At 52.5% G+C, this 10,444-nt stretch overlaps 1 non-coding gene across 1 annotated transcript; it reads right to left on the reverse strand.

Moving 5' to 3' along the window:
* Window positions 1-286: 286 nt before the first annotated feature.
* On the reverse strand, window positions 287-359 carry trnav-cac (transfer RNA valine (anticodon CAC)). Its single transcript has one exon. It is a non-coding gene; the product is annotated as a tRNA-Val (tRNA).
* Between the last annotated feature and the right edge of the window lie 10,085 nt (window positions 360-10,444).

Below are 10,444 nucleotides of genomic sequence, written 5' to 3' on the forward strand. Positions count from 1 at the left end.
ACTGTGTGTCGGGGGATGGGGGTGGGTGCAGATTATTTGTTTTATTCCCCATTCATTCACCGACAGCGTTGTTTTGTAGAATTGTTACTGAGGGTCAGTGGAAACTTCAATAACTGAACTTTAATCATTCAAGGATTTTAAATCATTGATGACGTTTTCTCCCCGATCTGACTTTACACACTCTGCATTTAGGAGACTGATTTAAAATGTTCAGTGCTCATGCGACAAGGAACCTGGGGCGACTTTTGTTCAATTTATTTCACAACAAAAATAGTCGCCAAAATAATGTTTCTGCCCAGGCTCGAACCGGGGACTTTTCGCGTGTGAGGCGAACGTGATAACAGCTACACTACAGAAACGCGGTGTGATTCAAGTAATCTCAGGAATATAACCAGAGCTTTAACCTACACAGCTGGCCGATACTTCAGGAGCTGGTTTTACGAGAAGAGAATGATGGTGCTATATTTAGCAAGGCTGTGAGTGTGGCAGGAATTGATCTCGTGTTTCCCAGACTTTACACATAGGAACAGGAGATGGCCATTTAGCAGCGAGTGGTGAGGATCTGGAATGCACGGCTTGAAAGGGCGGTGGAGGAAGACTCAATATTATCTTTCAGACGGGAGTTGTATAAGTGTCTGAAGGAAAAACAATTGCAGGGCTACGGGGGAAGGGCGGGGGAGTGTGACTCGCTGCGAGTCGGCACGGGCTCGATAAACCGAATGGCCTTCCGTGCTGTAATCATTCCATGATTCGATAAGTTAGTAGCACATTTCATAGTGTGGGTGGGAGCAGAAAATTGCAAAGGGACATGGATTGAGTCGGCAAAACTAGAGGCACCTGATTCAGGAGATTTGCGGGGTGCAGAAAATCGGGTGTTTAATGACTTTGAAAGGAACATTTTTGTTTTGTGTCGTTTCGGTCATTGAAATATTTGTGAATGGAATTTTTTGCAGAAAGGGATGCAGCATTTAATCTTCTGCCTTAACATTTCTTTCTGGGTGTCAGCTCACATTTCGTTTCGATGTTATTCTTCCAGAATTGCTATTTTCTTTGGTGTTTCACAATAACCAGACACTTGCTCTAAAGTCAGTCTCACTGTTTCCCCAGTCTCCTGTTGATGATACCAGCAATTAACATTTTGACCCAGACCCCGAAAGCACAGTGTGTAAAATGGTTTATGGCTTCAGAGTTCACTTGCAGAGCACAGTATAAATGATACAATTATGGAATGCCTAAATTAGCATTTCTTTAATTGTGCAAAAGAAGATTGTGGGTTCATTAATGATGATTTTCGATGAAAGCAATAGTAAATTAAAATAAATGCAATCGTCCAACATGGGGTTCAAACCCACGACCCTGTAATTAAGTTTCTCATGTTCTACCGACTGAGCACTCGGGGCTTCTGGCGAACGCTGCATTTAATCGCTCATTGCAGCCAGGCGCCTGTTGGCCACCCGCAGCCTGGATACACTAACGTCCCAACAGCACATTGACTGTCGGAGTGGGACCGTGCGGTGCTTCAGAAGACAGGTCGAAAAAGCAAAGTCACTGATTCCGTCCCATGTGCTCCTCCGATCAAGAATAGCAACACACTAAAAATGCTTCAATAATGGTTACACCTGAGCTCCACATTTGTCAATTAGTTGACTCGTTGGCCTAGGTGTATGGTTTTCGCTTTGGGGTTGTTACTTGAAATTTTCGAGAAGTCCCGGGTTCAAATCTCGGACGAGCCCTCAGTTTAGCTATGAATTTTGAAATGGCATCGAACTTTTGCAAAGAAGGACTTGCATTTCTGCAACACCATTCAGGAAGTCATGACGCCCCAAAGCGCTTTACAGCCGTTGAGTTATGTTTGAAGTGTTGTAGTGTGGGGAAAGATGTGCCCAAATCAACCCACACGAACCGCAACTCTTTGTGAAGGAGTTCGGTGCAAAGAATCAGGTATCTCAGGGACTTGGACTTTCTATGAATGAGTTCTGCTTGTACCTGCATTCAAGCTTGAAACAGCAACTGGGCTTCCATCTCACGGAAGCAGTGAGTAGCGGTTAGTGAGTCGGTGACCAGGTTGATGTGCGCCGCTTTCAATCTTTGAAATTTCACCAAACAAAGAAACGATGAATCCAACTGTCCCTGTAAGCGACAGATTGAAGGGATCGGTGCTCCAAACAGAGCTGGAACACGCGCAGTGCAGGAATAGGGTCCGCAACATTAAATGTCAGAGTTATTAAGCAGACAATAATTAAACATACACTAACAACTGTACTTACACCCAAACCTTGCAAATGTTAGCCGAAGAACTCAAACACGTTACAGTTCTCAGCCCGGTGTAAAAATTGATCAAACATTAATCGGATTCTAAACTATCTGTTCCAAATGCAACATTTTATATCTTTTCCTTACCCCTGCTACGTGACAATTGAAACTTTTAATAATATTACCTTATACAACTGCCCAACTTCTGATGGAAGGTCATTAACCTGAAACATTAAATCTGTTTCTCTCTCCACAGATGCTGCCTGGCCTGCTCAGTGACTCCAGCATTTACTCTTTTTATTCTCCAAACTTATAATCAGAGTATCACTTCCCTTGTCATCTAACTACACTCCTTTTGATATGTATCCTTGTCCTACAAACAGGCTCCTTTCGCACGATTCAGGCATTCATTGGAATTATAACTTCTTAACGATAACAAGTATGTGATGTATGTAACTATGTAATACTTGCCACCAGAGGGCGCGACTGTTGGAGTCCTATTGGTCACCTGCCCATACGTACAGGGCCAGTATAAAAGGTTGGCTGCCACGTTGTTCAGGCACTCTGGAATTGTAATAAAGAAGACTAAGATCACACTAAGATTAGCTCTCAGTACTCAGCCTCGTGGAGTTCTTCTTTTCACAACAATTGGCGACGTGTAACAGAATACAAACCTTCACACAACCATGGCTGCTGTTGGAATATTATAGAGATTCATAGAGTGTGAAATAAATGAGGGCAGCAGGCGGATCTCTGCCTGACACCGGGGAAACAGGGAGACAGACCTTAGAGCAAAAGGATATGGATTGAGTCGGCAAAACTAGAGGCATCTGATCCAGGAGATTCGCGGGGCGCGGAAATTCGGGAGTCTAATGACTTTGAAAGGAACATTTTTGTTTTGTGCCGTTTTGTTCAGAGAAATGTTTGTGAAATGAATATTTTGCAGAAAGGAATGCAGAATTTAACATTTTGCATTTACACTTCTTTCTGGGTGTCAGGATCACATTTCGTTTCAATGGTATTCTTCCAGAATTAATATTTAATTTGATGTTTGGCAATAACCAGATCCTTGCTCCAAGGTCTGTCTCACTGTTTCTCCGGTGTCAGGCAGAGATCCGCCTGCTGCCCTCATTTATTTCATGTGACAGGACACAAAAGTTCAAAATCAACCTGCAGGTGGCCACACATAGCACTGAATAGTCAGGATGGCCGAGTGGTCTAAGATGCTGTGCTCAGGTCACTATCTCTTCTCGCGATAGGTTTCGAATCCTATTTCAGACATTTCTTATATTTAATCATTCGGCAGAACCCATTTGTTTTGTCACCACCAACTCCTCAAAAGTGCGATTCAGCAGTCCACCTGCTCGCTTCACATTTCCGTCTGACCTGGTGCTGAAGTTTGTTCATTCTTTTGTGGAACGACAATCATATATTTTGCCCTGATCATGTGAGGAACTATTCTCCCGATCACATTGGGTTTAATTTTGGTAATATGGTGCTGAAAGTGGAGTTTTTTTCGCAGTGTAACGGTTAACACCTAGTTTTTTGAGTTCTTGCTCAACTTTCTCCTTGAGTGCATATGGTACGGAACGGGGCTTGTAGTAAACCAATCTAGCGTCCTTCTGTACCCTGACACTCGCCTTGAAGCCTTGGATCGGACTGCCCGTTTCGCAGAACAACTTTGGATACTTCTTGATGACCTCCTCCATTGATGAAAATCTCGCTTCCACACAGAAAAGCTTACTCCAATCCAGCTTCAGTGAGCTTAATCAATTTCTTCCTTGTAAGGCAGACGTGTCTCCTTTCACTACTGTTCGAGGCAAGTTCTGAAATTGATCTTTATATTTCACCGATCGGTACAGTGATACGACCTACCACAGGAATTTACTCTCCCGAGTAGCCTCGCAGACTATCTTGGGTTTCTCCAGTTGGAAATCACGCAATTTGTCGGAGTACAGTGACTCCGGTATTACACTCACGGATGCACCCGTGTCAATTTCCATTGGTATCTTGAATCCCGCAACATCGATGTGGATTTTGATGCTTTCCGAATCGCTGTCCGTTAAAATCCTGTTCCTGATGATGTGGAACTCTAACATCTCCTCGTCCTGTTGTTGTTCTTCCATACTATGTAGTCTCTTGAGATTTCTACTCATAGCTTTGAACGCTGGGCTCATAGTTTTAAAAACAGGTTTACCCTTCAGTCGGCATGCCTTCGCAAGATGCCCAGTCTTTCTGCAGAAGAAACACTCTGCCTTCACGTGTGGACAACTTTGAGCAATGTGTTGTCCCAGGCACCTACAGCATGACTTCGACGCTCTGGCAGAAGTTCCAGTTTTTGAGGCTTTGGGCGCCCTTTTTTATACCTTCAAATGCTCCGATAATGACTCCCCTACCAGTGGAAACAACCTGTCTGCCTCGATCTTGTCTAGTCCTTTCATTATTTTAAATGTTTCTATGAAATCACCCCTCATCATTCAGAACTCCAACGAGTAAAGACCCAGTCTACTCAATCTATCATCATAAACTAACCCCCTCATCTGCGGAATAAGCCGAGTGAATCGTCTCTGTATCCCCTCCAAAGCCAGTATATCCTTCCTTAAGTAAGTTGACCAAAACTGCACGCAGTACTCCAGGTGCGGGCTCAACAGTACCCTATACAGTTGCAACAGGACCTCCCTGCTTTTGAACTCCATCACTCTCGCAATGAAGGCGAACATTTCATTTGCCTTCCTGATTACATGCTGCACCTGCAAACTAACTTTTTGGGATTCATGCACAACGACCAATCGTGGAGCTTTGGAGGCGTGTCCTGCTCAGTTGGCTGAGTGAGCAGTGAGGAGAGCAGCTCCTGTTGTTGCTCCTGGCTGGGCCTGTGAATCAGCCCAGGAAGAGGAGAAAGGAAGGAAGGGGCTTCACCATCAACTTTCACCCAGAGGGAGAGGAGGGAAAAGCAGAAAACTTGAACAACTTTAACATTTCTACAAAGAGTTGGAGAGAGGGGGAAAGACCAACAACAACATCCAGTGTTGAAGGAGGGAGACTCTACCATTCTACACGTGGGTGTATTGGTGCAGTCCCTAAAAGACGTTGTTGTATCGGTGGGGGTAGGAAAAAAGACAAGTCGTGGGCCGGAACATCGCGGGGGATGTGTGTGTATGGAAGTGTGTGTGGGGGCCTTGCTTACAACTAAGCCCCACACACAATTGAAGCACCCCTCCCCCATTGCCTAGCCTGGGATAGCTGGAGCTACCTGGCTAAAGAAGCTTTAATAACCCTATTGAACATCGTTGGGAGTGTCTGCCTGTGTGGCTCCCGCTGCACCAGGTGAAGACAACTTCTCCCCTCACCCGATGACCACCCGAAAGACTATTTTTGTTTGCCATCTGGGGATTGCACCCACCCACAGCTGCGAGGGGAGACCTGCCATCGCAGTTTCCCCCCTTCCCACCCCCCACTCTCTTTCTCTGTTACTCTCTGTTTCTCCCCACTCTCTCTGAGAGCCATTCCTCCCAAATTGATTGGAAAAATATAAAAGAATTAAGACAACTGAGCAGAGGGAGCAAGGCCCCTCCCCAATTGCGAAATACGGGAGAGGTGTGCCTTGTTAAGAGCTCCTCTGCTCAGTCGATAAACGAGGCAATTTAAAGACCATTAAGGCCTGTGACTTTGGGGTGGGTGTAGCCCTTAAAGGGACCTCGTGATGGCGACCCCATCTACGCCGGTGTCAGGGCCAGCTAGGATTTATGCGCAGGCGGCATCCACATCCACTGCACCTCCTGCGCCACCTGCTGCCCTGACACCATAGAGACTTATAACTAAGAAACACGGGGTCAAGAGCTACACTCACCCCACAATGAGCTTCGAGGAGTGCGTGCGGGCGATGGCTGGGGTAGTCGCCCCCTCGGCCATTGTCGCAGCCTCCAAGGTGTCTGGGAAGGACGTGTTCTTCCTGGGGTCGGAGCGGGCGGTGTCCCTGGCCCTCGAAACGGGGCTCACGGTGGGCGGGACGTTCCTGCCGGTGGACCCTCTCGTGGCCACCGCGCCGAGGTTCATCATATCGAACGTCCCGCCCTTTGTTCCCGCTGAGCACCTCCTCCCTCACCGACACCAAATGGCGGAGGTAAGGTCGGGGATTAAACCCATACCGCTCGGCCTCATAGAGAACAGCCTGCGCCACGTGTTCTCCTTCCGCCGCCAGCTTTTTGTCCGGCTGGCGCGGGAGGAGACGACGGCAGGGCATTTTCATGTGGTGCACGAGGGGACTGCCTACCACGTCTTCTGGACGTCGGACGGCGTGCGGTGCCATGCCTGTACGGAGGTAGGGCATGTTCGTAAGAACTGCCCCGCCTCCAAGGCCGCCAAACCACCGAGGGCGGCCAAGGCTGGCGCCGCCGCCACCCCTCCCCATAGTTGCGTCCGCGTGCCAGGAGCCGTAGGGGCGCGGGCATCGTCGGAGGCCTTTGTTTTCACGGCCTCCGTCGGGGGGGAGGGAGAGCGTCCGACCGGAAAGAGGGCGCGGAACAAGGTGAAACATATAGAGGTGGGTCCCCTCGGTGCGCCAAACAACTTGTTTACCGCGCTCGGCTCAACCCAGTCATCGGCGAGGGCGGGCTGCCCTGAGGCCATGCCCGAGCCCTTGAACAATACCACAGAGGGGCCCGGGCGCGGGCAAGAAAAGGAAAAGGGTGGGGTGGAGCGGGAGGCCTCGGCAGACATGGGGGTCTACCTGCCTCCGCGCACCCCGAGGAAAAAAAAGGAGGCGGCACTCCAATGACGTTGAGGGGGAACAACATCCCTCCGTGGAGGAATCAGTGCACGCCGCGTGTCCCGCGTCCAGCACCGGCGCCCCCAAACTGCGCCGTAGGCATAAGGAATCTGTCCCCGGAGAGCGTGAGGCAGTCGAAGCTGCCCAGCCTCTGCCTCCCGGGATTGGCGTGAAAGATCTGCCTGTCGTTGGCGGCGTGGGGCCAGCGGAGGAATGCATTGGCGCCGGGCCGAGCGTCCCGGGCACTGAGGCGGGCGGGGCCGAAAAGGCCGCACCTGAGCCCGCCCAGCCAATAACCGACTTCCCCCGGGACTTGCTCGACTCGGCACAAACGGAAATTTTGAATTTTAATGATTCTGTGCACGCTGGGCCGGGGGGTGGCGGCGGGGAGGGGGAAGAACAGCAACCCTCGCCCCTTATTTTGGAGCTGAGGGACTTGGTGGACCTGGAGAATTTCCTAAAGCGGGTCTCTCCGTGTTCCCCGGCTCCTGGGGTGGAGGAGGAACCGCTTCCGCTGTCCTTTCCCGACCCAGCACCAGTTTTAAAAGAGCCCAGTGGAGACTCTTCTGCTGACGATCCTGGGGGTGGGATCGTGGCGGAGCCAGGGCCGGATGGAGCGGCCGGGCCGTTTGCCGTAACTCGTGCGGTCGACGGACCGGCTGCTTGCGGCAACCTCCCGGAGGGGGACGGGGACTCGCTGGCGGACGCGTGAGAGGATCTCGAGTCCATCACCAGTGAGGCGGTGGGTCTGCTCGCGTCCGCCGCTGAGACCCTCCTCATTCCTGCAAAGGAACTCCGGGACTTTTTGGTCTAGTACAGGGGTCGCCGCGACCAAGCCCGTCTGGCCCTGGAAAAATGGTCTGAGCCGGTGTTGCTCGTCGCTTCCGTCCGCGCCGCCGCTAAAACCATGGCCGCGGGCGGGCCCTTATCAAGGGCGCAAGGCCTTGAGCTGCGCCGGCTCAAAATGTTCCTCGCTGGGCTGCTGAAGGAGGGGAGGTCAACAAACGACTCCACTCTCCCCACCACAATAGGTTGGGTAGAGGTTGCAGTATGCTTTTGTCATGAAGATTACCATAGCCAGCCTCAACATCAACGGCAGCAGAGAGGCACGCCGTAGATTTAACAATTTTTCGCTCCTGCGGGAGGGGAAATATGCAGTGTGCTTCCTGCAGGAAACCCACACCGTTCCGGGAGACGAAGCCACGTGTCTCCTGGAATGGCAAGGTGAGCTCCGCATGAGCCACCTCACCACCACTTCTAGTGGGGTGGCCATCTTGCTGGCCCCGCATTTTCAGCCGCAGATCTTGGGGGTCGAGGAGCCCGTGCCAGGCCGCTTGATGTACGTACCGGTTCGCCTGGGGGACGTGCCGCTCCATCTCGTGAACGTGTACGCCCCTCAGCCCTCTTCGAAGAGGTGTCCGCTCTTGGCTCCGTCGACGTCGGCGACTGCATTGTCCTCGGGGGGTTTTTAACTGCACTCTCGAGGCGAGGGACCGCTCCGGTGCCCCGCAGTGCATGACGGCGATGGAGAAGTTGAGGGACCTGGTCGGGTCCTTTGAATTGGTGGACGTCTGGCGAAATCTCGATCCTGACTCCAGCGCCTTTACTTGGGTGAGGCCTGGAGTAGGATGGTCCAGAGTCGACCGCCTTCACGTGTCTCGGGCGTACGTTTCCTGCGTCCCGGCGTGTTCGGACCACCACCTGGTGTTGGCGGAGCTCGCTTCGCTCCGTGCGAGGACGGGGTCCGCGTACTGGCATTTTAACAACCAGCTGCTGGAGGACGTGTGGTTCCAGGACTCGTTCCGTCGTTTGTGGGCCGACTGGAGAAGGAAGCAGGGGGCTTTCATCGTTGAGGCTATGGTGGGACGTGGGCAAGGCTCACGTCCGCGTCTTCTGTCAAGAGTACGCGAGGGGGTCGACAAAGAGGCGGGCGGCCAGGGTCGGGCGCCTAGAAAAAGAGGTGCAAACCTAGAGTCCCGTCTCGGTCAAGTCGTTGGGGACCCGGCCCTTACGTACGGTGTACGAAGCGAAGATAGCAGTGCTGAAGGACCTGCAGCTCGTCGGGTCCCGAGTCGCGTTCGTGAGGTCGCGGATCCGATTCCTGCGGGATCTGGACCGTGGCTCCCCCTTCTTCGACTCGCTGGAAAAAAGACAGGGTGTCCGTAAGCAGCTCTTGACGATGCTGGCCGACGACGGCTCTCTCGTCTCGGATCCGCAGGGCGTCAACAACAGGGCCCGTGAATATTACGGGGCTCTGTTCTCTCCGGAGCCGTCCAGCGAGGAAGCGCGTAGAGTTTTGTGGGAGGACCTGCCGAAGGTCGGGCCGGAGGACGCCGAAAATCTGGAAGCTCCGCTAAGCTTGGCGGAGCTAACTGGCGCCCTGGACGGGCTCTTGAGTGAAAATCCCCGGGGCTGGACGTGCTGACCGTGGAGTTCCACAGCGCGTTCTGGGACATCCTAGGGGGCGACTACGCGCGGGTCCTGGGGGAAAGTCTGGCGACCGGGGTGATGCCCCTCTCTTGGCGCAGGGCAGTCATCGTCCTGCTGCCTAAGAAGGGCGATCTCCGCCTCCTTAAGAACTGGCACCCGGTCTCCCACCTCAGCACGGACTACAAAATCTTCGCTAGGACGATGTCTGCTCGTCTTGGTGCTGTGCTGGACGGCATGATCCACCCCGACCAGTCCTACATGTTCCCGGTCCGGACAATCCACGATAACATCCATCTGGTCCGGGACCTCATCCATTATTCCCAGGAGGCTGGTCTGTCGGTCGCCTTCCTATCCCTCGACCAAGAGAATGCGTTCGACAGTGTGGATCACGACTATCTGCTCAGAACTCTGCGCGCTTTCGGGTTCGGGACGCATTTCGTCGCCCGGATCCGAATTTTGTACACCGCTGCGGAGTGTCTGATTAAGGTTCACGGGTCCTTGACGGCGCCCCTTCGCATATGGAGAGGGGTGCGCCTGGGATGCCCCATGTCCGGCCAGATATACGCCGTCTGCGTGGACCCTTTCCTGCGCCTCCTGTGGACGAGGTTGACGGGACTGGCTCTGCAAGGGCCGGGCGTGGAGGTCGTCCTTTCGGCTTACGCCGATGACGTGCTCCTCGCGGTAAAGGATCCCGCTGACCAGCGGAGGATGTGTGAGTGCCAGTAGATTTATTCGGACGCATCCTCCGCCAGAATCAACTGGGAAAAATGTTCCGGACTCCTGGTGGGTCAGTGGCGGGTGGACTTCCTGCCGGAGGAGCTCAGGCCTTTTGACTGGAGCACGACCCATCTCCTCTACCTGGGAGTCTACCTTAGCCCCGACGAGGAAGCCTGGCTGGCGAACTGGCAGCAGCTGGAGGCCAAGGTCACCGCTCGTCTAGGGCGCTGGACAGGACTGCTACGAATCCTGTCCTACAGGGGTCGAGCGCTAGTC

Source organism: Pristiophorus japonicus, unplaced genomic scaffold (genome assembly GCF_044704955.1).
Source record: "Pristiophorus japonicus isolate sPriJap1 unplaced genomic scaffold, sPriJap1.hap1 HAP1_SCAFFOLD_42, whole genome shotgun sequence".
Lineage (NCBI taxonomy): Eukaryota > Metazoa > Chordata > Chondrichthyes > Pristiophoridae > Pristiophorus > Pristiophorus japonicus.